Source organism: Octopus bimaculoides, chromosome 1 (assembly GCF_046866305.1).
Source record: "Octopus bimaculoides isolate indiv1 chromosome 1, ASM4686630v1, whole genome shotgun sequence".
In the NCBI taxonomy this organism is placed as follows: domain Eukaryota; kingdom Metazoa; phylum Mollusca; class Cephalopoda; order Octopoda; family Octopodidae; genus Octopus; species Octopus bimaculoides.
The window spans coordinates 166601962-166626901 of NC_142928.1; the positions used below are offsets into that span (position 1 = coordinate 166601962).

General features: G+C 34.6%; 1 long non-coding RNA gene across 2 annotated transcripts in view; it reads right to left on the minus strand.

Moving 5' to 3' along the window:
- The window catches only part of LOC106868013 (uncharacterized), a 27581-nt gene extending 2641 nt beyond the window's left edge, over positions 1-24940 (minus strand). For both annotated transcript variants that reach the window (XR_001409210.3, XR_001409209.3), the window contains exons 1-5: positions 24839-24940; positions 24137-24303; positions 8182-8314; positions 7713-7790; positions 6976-7086 (exon numbers count right to left, since the gene is read on the minus strand). This is a non-coding gene — a long non-coding RNA (uncharacterized LOC106868013). The remainder of the gene's footprint in view (positions 1-6975; positions 7087-7712; positions 7791-8181; positions 8315-24136; positions 24304-24838) is intronic.

The following is a 24940-nucleotide window of genomic DNA, read 5'->3' on the forward strand; positions in this document are numbered from 1 at the left end:
CAAACTTTTGGAGCATGTTTGTTTTAATGTCCAAACATTTTATGTAGTTTTACAATAGTTGTATTTAATTGAACCCTAGTATCACTTTCACTTTTACCAGTTGGACATCCATATATTTCTGATATCATTCTATTACATAAGCTACATAAGCATATTTCAAAATAAATTCTGCTTCATCGTCTGCAGTGTTTTTTTGGAATGGAATTGAAACGTCGATTATGAGGCATTCTCTTCTGTTTATGTCAGATATTTAACTGACGCTCTTCAAGTATTGTCTTGTGTAGCTGTCTAAATCCCAAAGAATTTTTGGTTTACTTGTCCCATTTAGAGCAGTGTAAATTAAGACAAACTTTATTCTGTCGCTTGCATTTTTTCTGTGTGAGCATTTAAAGCTATCATATGATCAATATCTTTTACTCATTATTAAATAGGCGGTATTGATTAATTTCAGTACTCACTGAATTAGTGTTTAAAGTTTGCTTTTGAGCAACTAGCAATAAACTCTCCGCTTCTCTCTTTAAATTTCCATTCCGTCCCCTACTCCTTCGATGAGTCATGATTCTTCACACTTTCTGTAGAACTCACCATGTAACAAGATTTCTTCTAATGCTTCTTTTCTTTCATAAATTATTTTACTTTGACATGCTTCCTTTTCTTGAATATCAACACAAGTAAGTTCTATTTCTGTTATAGTATGTTTAGATAGTACTTCACTCTGCGTCAAGGAGTAATTCACTGAGCTTTGCTCTCCACCCACACAAGGCAGTAATGCTAATAATTTCCGTCTGTTTATTCTTCCATTTCATGTTTAAATTGAATCACTCCTTGCATAATCAGCGACAACATATTGACGACTGTTGAATATTTATTTTATCTTATTTATATTTAGATATGTAAGATTTGTTTGTGCCTATGACTTCAGCAGCCCATCCAAATCCAATGAGATTGATGTCATCCATGATCTATCTTTAAAACTGTTTCAAGTCAACGACTGCGAGAAAGACATTTGCAAAGAATTAATTACAAAAGCCAACGTTCTGAGGATAAAGGACTGAGCGTAGTGATAAGAGAATGTATTAAGTGTATATATTGGACACATCATGATGATGGTAGGATGAGAGACTAGAAAAGAGAGAGTGCGTAGGCGGAGGACTGCAATATCAACCAGCTCCCCAAAGAAGAAACTATTGTCGTAGAGAGAGGAGATAATTAGTCACCGGAGGAAGTCGCCAGTAAAAGTGACGTCACGAAGGTTCTGGTTGCATGCTACTTATGTTTAAGTGGCATGAGGCGCGATGTTTTCTCGATATGTTCAGTGATAAAATTCTGTCTTTCTGTTGAAGGAAACATGAATGGCATGACACTTTTTGAGAATGTTTTCGACTTCTCTATTCAAGGCATCCGTACAGATTTATCTAGACAGTGTTTGGATGATGCTTCTATGAAACAGGTTAAAGAAGAATGTAGTGGATATCATTTGCGTTAATGTGTTGATGCCTGAGGTAACTGTAACTAGGTCTTTAAGCTCCATTAATATAAGCCATAATGAAATCTGACAGGAAGATACCAATGTAAGAGATAAGATACGGATGAGACTCATTGATGTCCAGACTTGACACGAAATTTGTGTGCCAAACAAAGTCGAAAGATTTGCTGGTGTGAAGGGCAACGGCTTTCACTAAATTCCTTGAAAGTTCTGATTGACAGAGGTAAATTTGTCTCTAAAGGAAGGAAGTATAACAAAGTAAATCGACCTTCACAAATCACTAGCACATAATTTATCGATTGGGAATATTGAATGGCCAAATCAACTGTATGGAAAAACGTGTTTTCGTAACATTTGGGAGAAGCAGTTATCAATTACCTGCTATGTATGCTTCGTTGTAATGCTTTTTTTCTACAAAGGCACAAGACGGGTGGCGGTTGTTTATCCATACAGATCTACGATTAAGGACGTTTCAACTGTAAACTTACTACTTTTGAGAGGGACGTAGGACTGGATTATTTTATATGTCCTTTATTTCACCAACGAAAGATTTAAGGCAAATTTGGCTGATATTTATAGCAATATCGATTGATAGAAAGTTATATTTTTTATTCGAGATGATGTGACGGATTGTTTCAAGGGGTTACATTATACAATCAATTTATCATTGACCCTAGTACATTCTTATTATTTATTGACTGGTCGTATATTAGATAAAATAGGTGTTAAATGAGATTTAAATTTAAGAAATAGAACAGTGAAATTCGAAACTACAATTCATTTAGTCCACAGTCGAATCTTTTACGTTAACTGACCCATCATCATCCAAGCAAATACAAATGATTTATTATATCGGCGTGAATCTTTAAGAAATTTTGATATTTATCTGTATATCACATCCTTAACATGTGTAAGTGTAGGTTAAGTTTCTATGATTTTATTATTGCCCAAACACTTTGAGGTCATAGCATTTTCAGAGAGCCTGTTAATCTGTCTTCGACTTGGAGATAAATAGTGGAGATATTATTATAATATCTCTACAATTTATCTCAAGCAGATATGATAAAGCACGAAAATAAAGTCACCGCTGACTCGATACTTAGTGTGATATCCTTCCTATTCCCCAAAGTAGCTAATACTTTTGTCAATTAGGCAATGCTGACATGTTAACACTAGGTCATCTTTAGGATTATCGGAAAAAAATATCTCCAGGTCGAAGGAGGTGACAAAATATAACATAACGTCTGATAAGATCAGCCTGGCTGTCATCTCTTTTAAACATACACACACGCACACATATACATACTCACAAATGCAGACATAAACGCACATATACACACAGAGTTTCTATCAGCCTCTCGTTCTTTTCCGCCCTTTCCTTATTTCTATCGACACATAATAATAATTTAATTTATAATGATGAATTACTAATCTATCTCATGACATCTCGCCTCACATTCATTACGACGTATTTTTTTTTCTTCCTAAATTACAATAAAATCAACCTTAATTGAAATAATAAAATATCAAGATCAAACTACAAAGGGAAAAAAATCTATCTGTACAGCATCGGAAAGAGAAGACAGAATTAGCGATAACAATAAAATAGAGAGTCGAGTTAAAAGCAATTTTTTGAAAATATAGGACTTTGAATTCAATAGGAACGGAATTCATTTTAAACACTAAATTGCATGTAGCTTCGTATCTAGGAAGCCACGGAACATTCTACATGCATTACACTATATATATATATATATATATATATATATATATATATATATATATATATATATATATATATATATATATATATATATATATATATATATATACACAGACATACACACTCATGTATGCATATATATGTGGTAAAATGCTTGCTTCCCAACTACATCGTTCGGGGTTCGGTTCACCTTAGTCAAGTATCTTCTACTATAGCCTCAGGCTGACCGAAGTAAATTTGGTAGACAGAAACTGAAAGAAGTCCGTTGTATATATATATATATATATATATATATATATATAATTTAAATAATCAGAAAATGGAGACAAATTTTGATCAACAAACAAATTCACCAACATCGGTTGATTATTTTTTAATAAAAAACATGGCATAACATTTCTTACGTCCGTTTCCGCTTCCAGTGTTAGTCGGTGCTTACTAAAACGGCCGCAATAAATGTTATGTCATATTTTGCATTAAAAAATAATCAATTGTGTCATGCTTTGGTATTAAAAAATAATCAATTTGTTTGATTGTTGATCAAAAGTTTTCTCCATTTTCTGATTATTTAAATTTGTTTCCTGATAAACTTTTGTTTATTCTGTTGTTACCTGTACCCTATGAACATAGTGTGCCTGCATACCCATGCCCAGGGATAGTATAGGTAATTGATACCGATAGTAAGAACGGATACTATTATCCCTGAGACGGTTATTACAACCGCTAGCTCTGTTTACCTCTATGTATATATATGTGTGTGTGTCTGTGTGTGAGTGAGTGTCTTTGTCCGCACAACCGCTTGACAACTGGCCTCGATGTGCTTATGTCCCCGTAACTTAGCGGTTTGGCAAAAGAGATCGATGTGATAAGCACTAGGCTTTTAAACATTAAGTCCTTGGGTCGATCCATTCGACTAAAAATTATTCACGACGGTGCCTCAGCATGGCCTCAGTCTAATAATTAAAACATTATATATATATATATATATATATATATATATATATATATATATATATATATATATATATATATATAACGGAGATGTACTTGCATAGCAAGTGACCTAATCTGAGATCGTGTGCTGGAACGAAAACAATTGCAGCGTGGAAGGTGTTTATAAGCCATTTAAAATAACACACAAAAGCCGTCAGATTCACTTCAACCTTTAAATTTTATTTTAAATGGCTTATAAACACCTTCCACGCTGCAATTCTCTCTCTCTCTCTCTCTATATATATATATATATATATATATATATAGAGAGAGAGAGAGAGAGAGAGAGAGAGAGGGGGGGAGAGAATGAAAGAGAGAGAGAGTGCTGTGAATAAATAGTCGTCTAAATTACGCAAAAATGAAAATAACACTGACGTCTAATTTTCACAGATATGTTTGCCAAAATTACATAAATTTTTTTTGAAATACTAAAGAGTAAATCTATCCAATTAAATCACCATTGGCTTTAACAACGGCTTCCAGGCGACTTCGGAATCTCTTCAAGACGGCCTCCTTGTTTAATTTGGTGAATGCTACCACAATCCTTGCCTTCAGTTCATCTTTGGTCTTACAAGGAGTTTTGTTGGTCTCTCATTCAACTGCGCCCCTCACATAATAATCCAAGGAGTGGCAGTATGAGAAGTTGGGTGGTCAGAGGTTTGGGGTGAAATAGTCGCAGAAATTCTGCAACAGCCATGACTGCGTTCTCCTACTTGTGTAGCATGGTGCAGAGTCCTGTTGCCAGACATAGAGTCTTCCAGCAGCAACCCTCTTGACCCAGGGCAGCATCACCTCCTCCAGGCACTTGACGTGAACCTCCGTGTTGAGTGTGAGGCCGTGTGGGAAGATGAATGGAGGCATAACATGGCCATCACTAGTGATCACTCCAAACACCATGACGTTGATTGGATGTTTGATTTTTATCACTTTTGGTATGCTGTGAGGACACGGCAAGCCGACAGTTGTTCTGCGTGTTAGCAATCTGATCCTGACTGAAATTGTTCTGGTCTGAGTAAAACCGAAGCCCGTTCGGTTGGAATGGATGCTTGAGTTTGTTCAAAAGCTTCGTAGCTTGGTCTTTCCTCTTGTCCTTGATGGCTTGAGATAAAAAAAAAACTGGCCCTTTCTCATCTTGTATGAGGCATACTGAATATTTTCATGCACTACCTTCCTGATAAGAAACTCAGACACTCCCATGTCCTTGGCGATGGACCCTATTGACTTGGAGGGATCGTTGTCAAGCAAGGCCTGGATTTCACCAATAAATTCAGAAGTTCTTTTCTTATCAGACCGATTAGAGTGAGTTTTCCGAGCTGCTTTACCTTCACAATCACCATTAGACTCAACTATCTCTTTCCGAATTCTCTGCATTATCCTCAAATTGACACTCAAACACTCTGAAATGTTCGTATTGGGGTTACCGGCGTGAATGCCAAGCAGTCCAGGATGTTATTTCAAAATTTCTGGCAGAGTGAATTGCGTCATGGCGCTGTTTTTCTAACAGACGGTGCCCTAATGACCCTACTATACTGTGTTATCAACAAAATGAAAGACAAAACAATGCACATGGCAACAATTTACACAACGCACTCTCTCTCTCTCTGTCTCTCTCTCTCTCTCTCTCTCTCTCTCTCTCTCTCTATATATATATATATATATATATATATATATATATATATATATATATATATATATATATATATTAATAGTAACGGCAAGACAACAAAACAATGAAGGAGACTTCGATATTATGTAAATAGAGGAATTTATCTGTAATATATGTGACAATTATTCGGTTGCCATAATAAAACAAGACTCCGAGTTTCAGGTGTCGGGACGGAAACCTGCTTCGGCATCTATTCAGTTATTGAAGCAATCAATCAATCAATATATATATATATATGTTGTTGTTGTTGTTGTAGTAGTAGTAGTAGTAGTAGTAGTAGTAGTAGTAGTAGTAGTAGTAACAGAATAGGAGGAATTTCGATTAACCCCACGTGGTGAGTTGTAATATATATAAGAAATTAAAAAATTAAAAAAGGAAAATACAGATACTTTACATAGTTTTAATATAATTTTTAATATATCGACCGGTTTCGCTTTCGCTATTCATGATATTATGGTTTACTTATTTGAATGTGTATTTTCTTAAGAAAAACTTTTGTTCGTGTTGTGTTTGATGAACAACAAAACATAACGCCACACCTCATCTCAAAACACAGAAATAATGAGGCGTTCAACACTATTGTGCAAAATCTTCCTTTACTAATTAGAGATCCAAAAATGAACGACATCCTGAAAATGCGGAAACTCATCAAATGCAAAAAGCAACACAAATCGCTAAAGAGACTACTAACAAATGTGAAGCTTAGCAAAACAACCACAAAACCAATGGTTAAAAAATGTGGACGCCCAAACTGTGGAACCTGCCCCAACTTACTTGAAGGCTCGGATTTCTTTTTCAAGCAAGGACAGTAGGGCACAATTAAAACTAGTTTCCCTTGTGTCATCCGGTGCAGAGCACTTTCGTTGCTGGATGTACGTACGAAATTTTACACTCTGTCTTCCGTATATAAATATATATATTAGATAGATAGATAGATAGATAGATAGATAGATAGATAGATAGATAGATAGATAGATAGATAGATACATAGATAGATAGATAGATAGATAGATATTCATATATGCGTACAATCTTTCGGGATTGATAAATAACGTATCAGTCCAGGTGTTAAGAATTAATGAAATATTAGAGCTTCTGATTAGATACCTTTGTAGTTGTTTCGACTCTGTGCGTTCTGAGAAAATCGAGTCCTGTTCCAAGCAAAAATGGACACAGCCATGAAAATTCCCTAAGCGAATTCCAACGTCCGTACAGCATCTGGCAGGAGAGAATAGAAAAACAATCAAGTATTATCCAACAAACATGCATAAACACCAACTCATACATATATATGTATATATGTATATATGCAGATGTGTCTGTGTATGCGTGCGTGCGTGTATGTGTGTATGTGGGTGTGCTCGCGCGTGTGAGAGAAAGAGAGAATATGTATGTGTGTATGTATGTATGTACGTACTATGTATGCATGCATGTATGCATGTACGTATGTATGTTTGTATGTATGTATGTATGTATGTATGTATGTACGTAACCCACAACATAAGAGTTTGCCTGTTTGAAAGCTACTAATTAAATTAAAATTTTATATAAAGGTAGTAATACAAGTATTTTTAATGAAAGAATAAAAAAAATATCATATAGAATAATAACAAATAACAATGATGATTAAGAACAACTAAACAACTCTTTCATTCATTAAAAATAAATTAATAAAACCAGTAAACAATGCAGGTTGGATTCACTTAAAAACATCCATTCTTTAATCTCAAATAATCTTTCAGTTAAGATTTTCTAATGCACGCTAGGTTCTCTACTTAAACTAATACTCTAAACAGCAGCTAATCAGTTTTCGTGCAGGAATATTTTAGAAAATTCCTAAAAACCTTTCTCGCATGAACATCATTTGGTGCGGTCAACATCTTATTTTTGGTCGATTTAATTGATTCGTAAGTTGTAAAAGTCTAAATGCGGGAGAAAAAAAAGAACCATTAAAAAAGACACATCAATATAAAAATGGAAGACAAAGTACTATGAAATGAAAAAGAACAACAACAACAAAAAACAAAAAACAAACTGCAGAAATTAATGAAGAAAATGAATTTTCAATGAAAAATCAAAATAAATGAATAACAAGGGAAATAATTCATAATTGAAAGCGTATTTTCTCTCGAAAGCGATAAATTGAAAATCGGGAAAATGTGGAGAAAAAAATACAACTACACTTAAAACAAGCCGTTAGCCAGTAAAATATAATTCCCTGTGGAAAATTTTCATTTCATGAAGAAATTCTCTTTCATTTTTAAGAAATAAAAGAAGAAAATAGACGCTGTTATTGTTGTTGTCACTATTTACTTTTTATTTTTATTTTGTTGTTGATCTTTCTCCCTCCTCTGCTCCTCTTCTCGTCTCCCCTTTTTTGTTCTTTTTTTCTTTTCTTGTCTTCTTGATTTCTGCTCCTCACTCAAAACCTTCCATCTTCTTTAAGCTACAATAAAGACGATATTGGGAGAATCGTTAGAACGTCGGAAATACTGCCATGCGGTATTTATGACGGTTGTTTAGCTTCCGAGTTCAAGTCCTGTCAAGCTTTAACTTGCTTAACAACGCCGAGATCAACAAACAAAAATAAAATAAAAATGAAGTACCAATAAAGTACCTTGAGCCAATATTAGACAATTATTAGGATAGGCAAAAGAGATGTCGGAAAAATAACATTCAGTTTTCTTTCTATATACTTTATGTCCTGGTTTCAAAACCCGCCGATGTCAGTTTTCCTTTTCACTGTTTCAAGATCGATGAAATAAAGCTCCAGTCAAAACGCGGACGATTCATAAAATACAGTACCAGTCATGTAGTGGAGATAATGTAGCCAACGGATTTCCTCCCTCAACGTTTATAATACGGAAGAAATTGAAGTACGAGGTCTAATCAATAAGTATGCGAGCTGTTGACATAGTAACGAAGCTAAAGCACGCAGAGTAAAGCTGCTAGATAAAGATTGACCTTGAACTCTGCTGTGCATGCGCACTAAGTTTTAACGTTCTAGATCACTTCCACTGTTTACATCAGTGCTTGGAAGGCAGGTTTGTAGCGTGTGATCGACGCATTGACAATGATAGAGACGATTGTCATAGCGATACCTGCTCAGAGGCCGGCGCAATGTTGCAGAAAGTGTATCTCTAAAACTTCGGTTGAGGCTCTGTACCATTAAGCTTTGCGACCACTGATAAGAAATCTTTTATCTTTTATCTTTTATCTTTTACTTATTTCAGTCACCAGGCTGAGACGATTCTGGAGCACCACCTTGAATTTCCAGTAGAATTAGTCAACCCCAGTTCTTCTTTTATCCCCTTTTTAAGTAGTGGCACCCATTCCATCGGCCTCCCCGATTAACCGGTAAGTTACGGGAACACAAACACTTCAACACCATTTGTCAAGCGGTGATGGAGAGACAAATACAGACACGAAGACACACGCACACACACATACTTTCAGTTTCTGTTTACCAAATCAACGCACAAGGTTTTAGTCGGCCCGGGGCTATAGTAGAAGGCACTTGCTCAAGGTGTCACCTAGTGGGACTGAACCCGGAACCATGTGTTTAGGAAACAAGCTTCTTACTACACAACCACGCCTACGCCTACGCCTAAAATACCGGCTTTTATAATGCTAAATAATCTGTTTGAATGTGAGAGCATTTTTTAAAACTGAATTTAGAAATACCGAGTGAGTTGGTATTTTACGGGAATTAAAGTAAATTTGGGTTAATATCCGTAGAAGATCGGGTTAATATTCTTAGAAGAAGGAACAAAAATAGCCTGCAAGCCGCTACGGAGAGCTGAATCCTGTACCTGTATTTATTAAGAGTAATAATTACTCCGTGAAGACGCGTGGCTTAGTGGTTAGTGTATTCGGCTCACGATTATAAGGTCACGAGTTCAGTTTCCGGCGATGTGTTGTGTCCTCAAGTAAGGCACGTTATTTCACGTTGCTCCAGTCCACTCAGCGTGCAAAGAATGAGTAGTACCTATATTTCAGAGGGCCAGCCTGGTTACACTTTGTATCATGCTGAATCTTCTCGTGAACTACGTTAAGGGCACACGTGCCAGTGGAGCGCTCAGTCACCTGCACGTTATTTTCACGAGCAGATTGTTCCGTTGATCGGATCAACTGGAACCCACGCCGTCGAGACCGACAGATAGAGCTGATAATTGTAGCGAACTACCTAGGAGGAGAGTAGGGAAAATAAATTTGGGCAATGTACCAATTACCAGAGGAACAATTTTCACTCTTGTGTTCTATAATTTTTTTTTTCTCTGATTAGGTCCTGATATTTCTCTATTTTCTCAGTTTCCTTGTTATCCACGCTACTATCGTGGAGGCGCAATGGCCCAGTGGTTAGGGCAGCGGACTCACGGTCGTAGGATCACGGTTTTGATTCCCAGACCGGGCGTTGTGAGTGTTTATTGAGCGAAAACACCTAAATCTCCACGAGGTACCGGCAGGGGATGGTGGCGAACCCTGCTGTACTCTTTCACCACAACTTTCTCTCATTCTTTTTTCCTGTTTCTGTTGTACCTGTATTTCAAAGGGCTGAATCTCCCCGAGAACTACGTTAAGGTTACACGTGTCTGTGGTGTGCTCAGCCACTTGCACGTTAATTTCACGAGCAGGCTGTTCCGTTGGTCGGATCAACTAGAACCCGCGACGTCGTAACCGACGGAGTGCCAAGCACGCTACTATCACCTGAGATTACAAACTTAATGATTTTATATTTTTCCCTTTCCTTCTGTAATCATATCAACTTTATTTGTATAACCAATCTATAGAAGCACCCCACCCCCAAATCCAGAAGTTATCGTTCACAATGACAAACTCTGGCTCATGCTTATACCACAACTTGATTATTTCAAATCTACAAACTAGTCTAACATTCCAGTGCACCCCCTTACCAGCATAGTGATGCTTACGTATTTACTCTTTTTGTGCTAGCTTACTTTAATCACATAAATTTCCCATAAACTCTTCCTTTTCAGTCTGAGCGAATTTATATCTCGATGTTTTTAAGCTCCTCTTGAAAAGGAAAATGAGTGTGGAAAGAGAAGTGCTACCACCCAGTGAATTTGCTAAAAATTGGGGGATTGTGGACAGGGCATTCCTAAATTTGTGGGGTTTCGTGATTGGTCCTGGCTGAAGAGGTCCTACTCCTGTAGGAAGAGGCCTGCATCATTCATATTATCACATACTCTTTATACTAGCATCTTCCCTTAAGTGGAATTGACAAAGGTGATCTTATGTGAGAGACGTAAAGTTCGTTAGTGGTTCCTCAGGATCATGTACTAAACCTAATCTCGATAAGCAACATGTATAACCCAGCTGAAACAAGTAATTGTAATTTATATGGGAAGTAGGTAGAAATTGTGATACACATCGCGAGTGTCTGTGACATGCTTGCATAGAGAGAGACGATAAAAGGCGTCGCGGTAATGTGTGCTTGCACGTCCACCTATGCAAGTGATATGGGTTTCCAACCACTGAGAAATGGTATCAGTATAAAACAGAGGTCTTAGAAAATCAGGTTGTGAAACTCTTGTGAGAATTTACAATCGAGGCAGATAGGGTTCTTGAACACATAAAGCCAGAGAGAGAGGGAGAGAGAGAGAGAGAGAGAGAGAGAGAGAGAGAAAGAGAGAGAGAAACAGACAGACAGACAAAAACAGAGACAGAGAGACAATGACAGAGAGAGACAGTGACGGAGAGAGACAGTGATGGAGAGAGACAGTGACGGAGAGAGACAGTGACGGAGAGAGACAGTGACGGAGAGAGACAGTGACGGAGAGAGACAGAGAGAGAGAAGAGGTGCATGGCTTAATGTTAGAGAAAGAAGATAGAAAGACAGAAAGGTGAAGTAATATATGTATATACGTACGTAAATATGTATACCCCCATGTATATAAGCTTGTAAATATGTATATATACACATATACATTTATATATATATATATATATATATATATATATATATATATATACATACCTATATATATATACATATACAGTATACATATATATAAATATATATATATATACAGTATATATGTTTGTATATCTGTGTGTATATATATACATATATACATACATATATATATATATATATATATATATATAAATGTATATGCGTATATATACATATTTACAAGCTTATATATATATATATATATATATATATATATATATATATATATATATATATATATATATATATATATATATATGTATATATATATATATATATATATATATATATATATATATATATATATATATATATATATATATATATATATATATGTATGTATATATGTATATATATACACACAGATATACAAACATATATACTGTATATATATATATATTTATATATATGTATACTGTATATGTATATATATATAGGTATGTATATATATGCATATATATGTATGTATATATATATATATTTATATATACATACATATATATATATATACATATATATATGCACATATATATATACTTATATATATACGCATACATACATATATATATACACACATATGCATATATATATACATATATATATATATAAATGTATATATATATATATATACACATATATATGGGAGAACGAAGGAACGGGAGAGACGCTGTTGAGAAACAGAAAAAGTCAGGAGTAAAAGAAAAATTATGATTAAGAATTACTAAAATACTAAAAGAATAATAAACGAATTCATGGCAAAAACGATGAAAATTTTGAGAGAAAAAAAATAACTTTCGAATGAAAGCAGTAGAAATGGAAGGCATAAAGCTGAAAAGGAAGAGGAATTTATGATCCTTTAAACTGTAAATTTTTATGCCATAGAAATGGATGTTGTGTGTTAAGACCCGTTTTTCGGCGTTACAATGTGAAAGGCAAGAAAGAAGGATTAAGCGCTGCAATATAACACAACGTTTCCCTGATAAAGAAAGCAACTCTCTTTTACATATCAGTTAATTCTAGTCACAATGTTACATATACTAATTACGTACATAAACAACCAAACATTCGTACACGCACACACGCACACTCACGCGCGCGCACATACACACATATATATGTGCATATGTATACATATAAATAGAGTGAAAAATTGATATAGATATATAGATGTATAGACATATATCTAGTGATGTACATATATTATTATGAGGGCGTCCGCAATTCCTTGCTGAACTACTACACAGTTGCTTGTCTATAGTGATCGAATGCTTGTGTTCACATAGGCTAGCTCTCTCCGTCAAAATGATATTGCATGTACAGATGCACAAGTGTGCCACGTATCAGATGTCGAAACGATCGCAGGGCAATGTGAAATGAAGTGTTTTGTTCAAGAACGCAACGCACCACCCTGTCTGGGAATCGAAACCATGATCTCGTGATCGTGAGCTCAACTATTTGTGTGTGCGTATGTGTATGTGTGTGCGTGTGTGTGTGTGTGTGCATGTGTGTGCATGTGTGTAATAGTGTATGCGTGCGTGCGTGTAAAGGTGTGCATATATATATATATGTGTGTGTTCGTGTGTGTGTACTTGTCTGATGTATATATATCTAGTAAAACAGAATCACCACCATCTTGTCCCACTCCCCCTCTCCCCTCCTCTCTCTCTCTCTCTCTCTCTCTTTCTCTTTCTCTGCCTTTCTTTAACCTCACCATCAGAATATCACCCCTCTGCTAAAATTATATTTCAAACTCTCTTTATCTATATCACTACCCTCAACTAACATTTTTAACCACGTATTAAATAGTACGGTCCCCTTATCCCCTTACTACACGTCATGGACGATCTTTTTTCTCTCGTCTTTTCTCTTTCCCTCTTTCTGTCTCATTCTTCGCCTTATCCCCTTTTTCTCTCTCCTTTTACTATCTCCTCTCTCCTTTTACTATCTCCTCTCTTTCACTTCAACTAATCACTTGAAAGCATTACAGTTACATTCCCTCTACCTCACGTCATGGACTCTTCTCTTTCTCTTTTTCTCTCTCAATCTTTTCTTTCTCCCCCCTTTTTTCTCATCACGTGAAAGCGTTACCGATGGGCTAAGTAACGTAATGGCAAGCAATATTATTATAAGCTGTAGGTAATACTAAAGGGGTATAATTCACATGTTTATAAATCAGTGGTTTTGAACCTAAAGGAATGTATTCGTCTGTACAGCAAAATTAAATTTTTATAAAGGATTTTAAAGTGATTATATTACGCCAAGACTTAGATAACATTAATGATATAGTTTTATATAAGGCAAAGATAGATGAAGAATAATTAAATTATAAGAAGAGTGTGTGAAATTGTCAATAAACCTCATAAACTTGGAATAAGTTGACAGGATTTACATGGAGTGGAATTAAAATTAAAGATATAATTATAATGAAGAGACGGATAAGTGGATTATAATTAAAGATTTGTATGAGTGAGGAAGAATAAAGATACAAAGTTTCTCTCTAAACAGATTTTACGAAGTAGTTTGGTTTGATAGGGATGGTTTTTAAGTGTGAATAATAATAGTAGCTTATATTGTTAAGAGTAAATTTACATTGGTTGTTTTATTATACCTGAGGTTGATGATTGCAAGGGAAATAAATTTTGCTGAAGGTTGTTGAAATCAATGGATGGTCGACTTTTTAATTGTGTGCGTATCTGTTTAAAGTGGAGGCGCAATGGCCCACTGGTTAGGGCAGCAGACTCGCGGTCATAGGATTGCGGTTTCGATTCCCATACCGGGCGTTGTGAGTGTTTATTGAGCGAAAACACCTAAAACTCCACGAGGCTCCGGTAGGGGATGGCGACGAACCCTGCTGTACTCTTTCACCACAACTTTCTCTCACTCTTACTTCCTGTTTCTGTTGTGCCTGTAATTCAAAGGGTCAGCCTTGTCACACTGTGTCACGCTGAATATCCCCGAGAACTACGTTAAGGGTACACGTGTCTGTGGAGTGCTCAGCCATTTGCACGTTAATTTCACGAGCAGGCTGTTCCGTTGATAGGATCAACTGGAACCCTCGATGTCGTAAGCGACGGAGTGCCAACACACATCTGTTTAATTCAGAATAAATTTACTAACGGTTCAAACAAAGGGAAAGAAATTTATGCTCTAGTGCAATAATTAAAATTTTAGAGGAAATATAATGAAATAGTAAGTGAAGTGTCACAAAGGATTTAAGATATGGTGAAATAAGCAAAGGGGCACATCCAGATACATACACACACACGCACGCACGCACACACCAACACAACTACAAATACACACATATAATGTAAATATACAAAAGCTGCGAGACAAATAAAGGAAAATGTGATGAAAATTATAAAATGTATGTTGAGAATAAACCGAAATCAAATATATTAAAATAAATTCTTGAATTTAATATTGGTTTCAAATATTGAAACAAGGCCAGTAATTCCGGGGGAAGGGGTAATTCGATTACATCGACCGCAGTGATTAAGTAGCATTTATATAATCGATCCCAAAAGAATGGAAGGAAAAGTCGACCTCGGCGGAATTTGAGAACAGACCGTAACGACGGACGAAATGCCACTAAGCATTTTACCCGTCAAATATGAAAAGAGATAATAATTATATCTTTTCATATTAGATACAAGAAAAGGTAGCTTGGAAATTAAGTTGTTTTCATAACGGCTGTAAAGTTATGATATTGTATTCATTTGGGGAAGAGGAACAATATTCGTTTCTACTCTAGGCACAAGGCCCGAATTTTTTGGGGAGGGTGTCAGTCGATTAGATCGACCCCAGTACGCAACTGGTACTTAATTTATCGACTCCGAAAGAATGAAAGGCAAAGTCGGCCTCGGCAGAATTTGAACTCAGCGGGCTAACGTTTTTGCCAGCTCACCGCCTTGGAAGAGGAACAATATTACCGCAGTAAAAATACTAACGTATATTTTATTCCAAGGTTGACGATTTTGAAGGTATCGTGTAACTGTATTGAGATTATTATTAACATGAGATATTACCAAAAATATTGGTTAAATTTTCGGAGAATATACTTCTAGATTTCAGAAGGTTTATTTTAATTGTAAGTTGGTTTTAAAACGGACATGTATCGTTAGGTTCATTAAGAGAGATATGTCTAATGTGGATTATAGCTGTGTAATTCTTGTGGATGAAGTTTAGTACAAAAAGATTATCCTAAGTTGGAATTAGATGTGAGATTTGGAAGATATCCTGTAAGTCTATAAGAAATTACATAATTATTTCTGTGCTAAGTGTGTACTTTTGGTATAAAATAGGCTCAAGTGTGGTTGTGAGATAAGAAACTTGTTTCTCAACCACTTGGTCCTGAGTTAAGTCCCACTGCCACCTTGTGAGTGGATTTGCAGATGTAAGGTGGCGAGCTGGCAGAATCGTTGGCACACCGTGAAGAATGTTTAGCGGTATTCCTTTCGACTTTACGTTCTGAGTTCAAATGTTGCTGGGGTCGACTTTCCCTTTCACCCATTCGGGGTCGACGAAATAAGTACCAGTTGAACACTGGAGTGGGTGTCATAGGCTTATCCCCCTCCTCCGAAATCGCTGGCCTCGTGCCAAAAGTTGAAATCATATTAGCAGACGTAATTTGGAAGGAAGTGTCTGGATCGTGTCTGGTCGATTCTAGTCTGGTCTGGTCTAGACTGGTAACAAATGTGTACCGAGAGCAATTAGTGTGGCTAAGTGTAAGAATTATGTAATATATATTCCATTGGAGGCTGTAAACTAAATAAATGGTATAGGTCAATAAAGAGATTAGGCATACGGGTGAGTAGATGGCACAGGTGAAAGAAAAGGCTAGAAAAGGGGTGGAGAAAATAATTAAAAGTTATGAGATTATATATTGGATATAGCTAATTATAAGGTCAAGAAAATAGCGATACCTTAGCGTAGTTCAAGGTATTTTGTAAAAGAGCTGACTTTAACAATGTGCCATATCGAATTTATGTCATTATTTAACATAATTTCCATACGATACATAAACCTTGATGATGTCTATCCATTTACAAACTACACTGAACTGCGCTAAGTTATTGCTTTTTTTTTCTCGTCCTTATAGTGGCCTATATCCAATAAATATTGTCATTAAATTTTTTATTTATTTTCTCCGTTCCTTCAGTAAATTTTTCTTTTACGACTACTTACCTGTATGCTTAATCTGTTTCTTGATCTTTACCCATTTATTTAGTGAACTATCACAAATGATATGAAATAGAAGTTGTTTTTTAACAAATTATGAAACCTGTCACACACACCACATTCTTTTGATGACAATTTCTTCTTGTAAAAAAAAATAAATTAGTAAACAAAGGATGGCCAGGCACACACGAATATGCCGGCTGGTGGCGAGAGAGGCAGAGCGTTACGGTTGGGTGACCGGCTGGGAGCCGGTTTACCGCGTATCAGGATCCAGGTTAATACCCGACCTGGTGTTTCGCAATTCTGACGAGGTGGTGATAATAGACGTCACGGTTCGATATGAGCAGGGTACGGCTCTGCACGATGCAGCCCGGGAGAATGAGAGGAAATACCGACTGCTGATCTCTCTCCTCGGGAGGGAGCTAGGCGTGCCGGTACGGGTGTTTGGTTGCCCAGTCGGGGCCTGCGGCGCGTGGAGCCGCGAGGCCGAGAGGTGTTATACAAAACTTAAAGTACTAGTCAACTTGTTATTCACAGTATATTTAATTGCTGCCAGTGAAAATGCAACACGTAAAAGATAACACCATGTACTAATGATAGAACAGAGTACAAAACACTTAATATGCACCTTTTCAAAGCTATCAACTTAAATTCATACAATCCCTCTTAAGCCAATAAGATTCTACCAAAGAAAAAGAAAAACTTATTACAATAATTGAAATGAAAAGGATATTAGACTCGTGCTTAATAAACACAATCCAATAGAAGCAATAAATAATTGCTAACTAAACTTCTGTGTTAATGGCTACAAAGATATATATATATATATATGGGAGAATGTACGAAAAAAGACAACAACAAACGAGGACAGGAGGTGTAAACAAAAAAAGGATGTATTAGTTTGACGCTCTGGAATACAGAAAGTCTTTAACGTTTCGAGCTACGCTCTTCAACAGAAAGAATACGGAGAAAACAAGGAGAAAACACGGAGGAAAAAAAAATTGAATGGTTTGGTCAGCGATCAATCATGGCGACATATATATAAAGGACATCGCACAATTCTTACTAAGCAGCAAGTGAATTAAAGTACAATCAATATAAATCATGATGAACCATATTTACACCAACTTCCTAACATAGGATTTGCATTTACTAATCGTACTTAATCTATCTAGAAACCTACTTAGATAAAGATAAAAAATTGCTTCCGTAAAAGATATAAAATACCTACCTTAACAGAAATTAAGTTTAGACAATCATTCAATTAGTGCTTGAAACAGAAATTAAATAACAACAATATCGTATACTAAGCTTTTGTCTCAATGACGACTAAAACGGAGTCAGTTAAACAAAACGATAAAGCCATTACATTTATGTTTACTGAAAAAAAAAAACAAATAAAGTTCAAATAACGTAAAGAAAAATCACGAACGTTAGTTATACCAAATAGCTAACAAACGGTTTACATGAAATTGCCAGGCCCTCTCAAAAATTGCCCATTTATCTCAGCAGCCCTAATAAAAAATCTGAAAACTAGCTTCATCGCCAATATAGGTGGTGATAAATACAAGGGGAGATAAACATCACCGAAACCGCCAAGTGTCTTTCGCTGTCAACACAGCAGGGTGGAATATAAAACTCATTAATGGCTAAAAATAGTCGAAAAGAAGTTTAATATTCAGTTGGAGATTTAAAATAACTTGGATTCATTTTAAAAATAAATCATTTATTATGGCAACGATGACAATTTTAATTTATTAATTAATAATTTATATCAATAACCCTGACTAACCATATACTTCATCAATTGTACCGCTTTATAAATTAATGAACAAGGTATATGATATTGCTGTATCTAGAAATATGACTGGAAACCAACATACACACCATTCTAACTAGGATTTAAATTAACGGTCTTTTTATAAACTTTGTTTACAATTCTGTTATTACAACAGATCATCATTGTGTGTAAATAGTTAACTGCATCCACAACAACATTTCTGCTTACCTCTACATATTTGGATAAACTCTACAATTGACAGTTTAAAAAGCTGTAATTGGGAACAAAAATATCAACCAAATAAGTGCAGCAACCCTCAAGCTGTTTAGCCAAAACCTAGATCTTTCACTACACTAAAAGTCGAAGTTACAATAACATAAATACAGGCCAGGGATTAATATTGCCGCCTTAGAAATTCCTTCAATCTGCTTAACTATCGTATGCGCAAAAGCGACATATGTGTTTCGTTTTTAGATTTGGTTTGCAAGATTTTTTTATGTGCTTTCGTGTGTTGAAGCATATTCTGTTGTGTCTGGGGAGAGTAATTTTCTTATTGTGCCTTAAAATTCAACACACTCACCGGTAAAATTTCCACTTATTTCTTATTTTTATTTTCCTAAAATTTTCGTTGCGTCTTGCAACCTTTTCAAGAGTCAAGACTATTGAAAAGGCTGCAAGTCGCAACGAAAATTTTAGGAAAATAAAAATAAAAAATAAGTGGAAATTTTACCGGTGAGTGTGCTAAATTTTAAGGCACAATAAGAAAATGACTCTCCCCAAACACAACAAACATATGTGTTATTAAAAGTAAACCTAATTATATCTTTTAATTCTATGTTAGTCCAACAAATACACATGTTATATCTTGTTCTCGATTTAAAAAAAAATTAGCACACTTCGTTTAGGAGTACTTAAAATTGCTAAAGAGTAGAAAGCACGTTCTCATGCATAGTAGGAGTCAAAGAACACTTTTAAGGTTTATTTTTCCAAACATTCCATGCTAGATGTATTGTTCCAAAATAAACTTACACTTAAATTCATGTAATAACTGCATTATGCTTTGTGAAAGCTGACTTAACGACAATTAGATCATGCTTCATTAACTAAAGAAGAAAAAAAAGAAACAATACTTGCTTAATAGTTCTTTTTCTAATCCCAGCAATAAATCTGTTTCCTGAAGACAAACTATGTAATTTTGGAAACCAGAACAATTTAAGACTGCTTCCGTTCTCTTCCTCAACTTTAAAGATCACCGTTTGTTCTTCACTTGTATATTAATTCATTAATATCCACTGACATCACTATATATCTGTGTGTGTGTGTGTGTGTGTGTGTGTGTGTGTGTGTGTGTGTGTGTGTGTGTGTGTGTATGTGTGTGTGTGTGTGTGTGTGCGTGCGTGCGTGTGTGTGTGTGTGTGTGTGTGAGTCAGTGAGTGTTATTACTCTTGCAGCTATAGTTATTATCAAACCCTGACTCGAAAGCTAATGCTATAACAGTATATTTTACTGATGGCCACAAAATTTCATGCATCTTTATCTGCTGGCAACGCAATGTATCTGCTATGTAATTCATCAGTATATTGTCTAACTCCAAGTTTTCTGAGAATCGAATCAGTCCCCTACTTCAAAGTGATATTTCTGATTCTAAAATTAAGCTCATCACTGCTCAAAATCTTTTATCTTCACTTAGTATTTTAATATCTAATTTTTCTATCAAACAATCTATTGATCTCAAAATTACTTCTAATTCATATCACTAACTAACCTTACTGGATACCCTATACTCAGTACACTATAGCTTTAGGGAATGAAGGGTCACCATTTAGAATAACACCTGAATCACTTCTATAACGATGTTCTACTTTTTATTGGATACATAATCTGACATTTCACAATAGAGAAATTTCCTTAATATTTTCGGCGTTTACTTTAGACAAGTATTTACTCAAATAATCTATCGTCTAAAGTAGGACAAAATGTATAAGATAATTGTAATGGATTGTCTTTGATAACACCCTTAGAAAAAACTTCCATTGTCCAAAGCTTATCCTGGCACTCTTAATATTCTCTAATGGGTTAATTCTAAAATGAGAATTAAGGGTGAGTTTTCAGCTGTTAAAGTATATCTTTTGAAGACACACACACACACACACATGTATATGTATATATATATATATATATATATATATATATATATATATATATATATATATATATATATATATATATAAATTAAAAGGGTAAAGGTTTATCAATTTATTAATTTATTAATAAATCAACAATTAATAATTTTTACCAAGCCCTTCGGTATGTAAGCACCATTATCGGTGGAGAACTTATTTAAAAGTTCATATACATTTATAAACATAATTAAGGGATCAGCAAATATTTGCTTCACCATATACCGAAGTTCAGAAATAGCAGCTAAAAAAGCTGAGACTCCAACAGATAGCATTACTTGTAACTCACAAAGGCAAAAACAAGAAGAAAAAAACAATGAAAACTAACCATTACAAGTAATGCTGTCTGTTGGAGTCCCAGTTTTTTTAGCTGCTATTTCTGAACCTTGGTATATGGTGAAGCAAATATTTGCTGATCCCTTAATTATGTTTATAAATGTATATATATATATACACACACATATATATATATATATATATATATATATATATATATATATATATATATATATATATATATATATATATATATATATATGTATATATATACACACGCACACATACACACGCACATACATACAGGGTAAGTGAAATCCGAAAACGCAGAGTAGAGAAAGTAGTCGAAACAAATGGCGAGGAAAAGAGAAACTGAAAGACATAGATAAGCAGAAATTTAGATATTCAAGAAAGAAATGTTTCAAATCATTAGGATTATTTATATAATCTCCAAACTAATTAACTAAACGTTTAAGTAAACCACAACATCGAATAATAACAGAGGATGAGAAGAAAAAAAACGATACCGTAAATCTGTAAGAAATGACGATAAATACCTGAAATAGAGGAAAATGTAATAAGCTGATTCTATAGGGATTCGGTATTAACAAAATAAATTGTTTTACAACAAAAGTCTTAAGCCGCTCAACAGGTGTGTTATTGGGGACGTGGGGAGGAGGCAGTATTAAATAAAACTATGATATCTATTTAACAAAACCAGAATTCCAAATGCTGTAGATTATGTTATACTAATACTTCCCTTTGGAACTTCGTACGTTTAAAGTTAATGTATATTTACGCATATGTAGCAAAAAATGTGAATACCCTTACACATACATACAAACATATATATTAGGTGAGAAAAAAAGACCTGTTGCATTTTTAACTCGATCGCTTTGAGAGTACGTTTTCAATATTTACAGTAACATAAGCATTTCTTTTTATATTCTGTTTTGTTTTGTTTTCATTCTGTGCACATTAATTTATAGCATAGTGGTTAAAGCCTTTTAAAATAAGTTTAGATCAGACCCATATTTAGACACTGCATATTGTAATAAATTCAAAAGGGGCAACAGAAGCCACAAGATATATTCGTTCTCTATGGAAAAGAAGATTTAATTGTCTAGACATACCATCGATGTTTTGACTAGTTTACTTCGAGAAATTTTTCTCTCGAAAAATCTCTTTTGTAACGTTCTGCCAAAAGAAAGCTTCTAAATATCGTACTTGAAAAACAAAGAAAACAGTACGATTCAAATCACTCTTCGACCATAAAACACATGAATCATGAAAAGTGTTTAAACTTCGTTAGTGAGTCTATCCTCATTTCATGGCTTCTCAGATCAGTTAAAGAATTGGTGCGTCTTCTCGCCATTGAAGAGTTGCTGCCATTCCTGGGTAGAATAATCGCAAGTTTTGAAAAGTGGGTTTCCAATAATCATATCCATCGAAAACGACAGAGGTTATCACCCAATGAAAAGAGAAGTCTCTTTGAAAACCAGGACTTTACTAGAAATAATTATGCTGTGATTTTTGGAGGAATATGAACGGTGTCGCCTCTCATAAAATGTTAAATCAAAATTAAGCGGTGAATGCGCAAAAGTACTGTTGTCAAATGGAAGTAATGCCCAAATGTTCACAGAAAAAAAGCACTCATTCTTTAATCGTAAAAGAGTGTAGCTTTTATAGGATAATGCAAAGGAGTATATTGCCCAAGTAACTCAGTAAGATATTATGGCACTAAATATAAAAGTTTTGCCAAATCCTCTTTACTCTCTTGACCCTGTTCCATCTAACTATTATCTTTTCGGATCATTACAAAATTTTTTAGAAGGGTAAACAGCTTGTTAATTGTGAAGAGGTTAAATGTAATAATGATTTTTCTTTCTTTCACGCCCGAGGAATCAACAATTTAGCAAATAGATAGGATTATGTTATCAATAAAGAAGATAAATACTATCTTGATTAAATTTATCAATAAGACTAAAGAAGCATTTGATTCCTTCTTATTTGTAAGTGTTACAAGACTTTCTTTCCAAAATAATACATATTTATCACGGTGGTGCACCACATGACCGCAGTCACTTGGCTGAAACATATAAATAAATAAAATATAAACACATACAAATATACGCACGTGACAATGCACACAACACACACACACACACACACACACACACACACACACACACACACACACGTATACAGCTGTGTATGTGTGTGTGTGTGTGTGTGCTTGTGAATGTACGTATGCATATGTATATATCTAGATACACTCGCATATATATACATATATACATACGATCAGCATTTTTAGCAATCGTCCTACTAATATAACAAAAAAATCTGGTTAAAAACTTATCGGTTACACTCTCTAAATTATCCGCCAATGTTAACGTTTTCAATAATAACGCTGATTATTGTGTCCTTATATAAGGCAGGATATCAGGAGCAAATTAAATATTATCACACTTTTGATCCTGATTTAACCCCTAATAATCTGGTTGATAGTAGTAATACTACTAATAATAATAATGATAAAATAATAATAAAATAATAATAATGATAATAATAATAATAATAATAATAATAATAATAATAATAATAATAATAATAATAATAATAATGTTACTTCCGTAGGTAATAATCCAAATAATTATTCCTTATATCGAAGTAGATAAACACATTAGCTTGGTAAATCTAAAAATAAACAGTCTAAGGGAGGTAACTATACTTCGCCACTCCTTTTCTGTAAAAATAAAAAGAAACTTCGGGTGTTTTAATGAGAAATCTCCCTATAAATCGCATGGCCCTAGTAAAACTATTTGGTTTGTTATTTCATATGGCAAATAAATTAAAAGTAACTTTCCTTACCTTTTTTGTGAAGTCATCGAAAGGAACTTCCCCAAAGATTCGAGGTACCACTCTATTCTCAACTCACATCGTATCCGAATTGGTTTCTCCAACACTAAAAACCTCCTACAGACTATATCCTCGCATAGCAACTATATTCTTAAGGGTAAAAGGGTTTCGCTTAATAACTGTAATAAAAATAATATTAATGATGATAATCACTTCTTAAATAATAGTATCAATTGTAATATTACTTGTAATTGTGGTCCGAATAAAACTTGCGTCCTCAACGGAAATTTCAGAATTAAAAGCGTTGTTTCTGAATATAAATTTTCTTCAGGATCTAAAGAATATTTTTATATTGGCATTTCATCCACAGAATTAAAAACACGTTTAGCCAATCATCTTTCTACATTTAAATATATTCATAAACGTAATACTACAGGTCTTAGTAAACTGATTTGGCATCTCAGAAACTGTAATAAACAATTTTCTTTGGACTGGAAAATTTTGCCAATGTCGTTTCCCTATGATAAAGATAAATCTTCCTGCTCTCTTTGTACGGACGAACACATATTTATCCGTTTTTCCAAGCACACACTTGTCAATACTCATAAGGAACTTGTCAATACCCATAAGGAACGTGTCATTAGAAAAACAAACATACTTTCAACTATTTCAAATAATATTTACCCCCAATACCGAATAATGTCTGCAACTTACACTTTATTCTTTTCATCCTATACATCCCATTCTTTCCTTCATCTTTTCTATCCGCCTGTCATTCACCTTCTACTTGTTTATACCACAATTACTCTCTTAAAT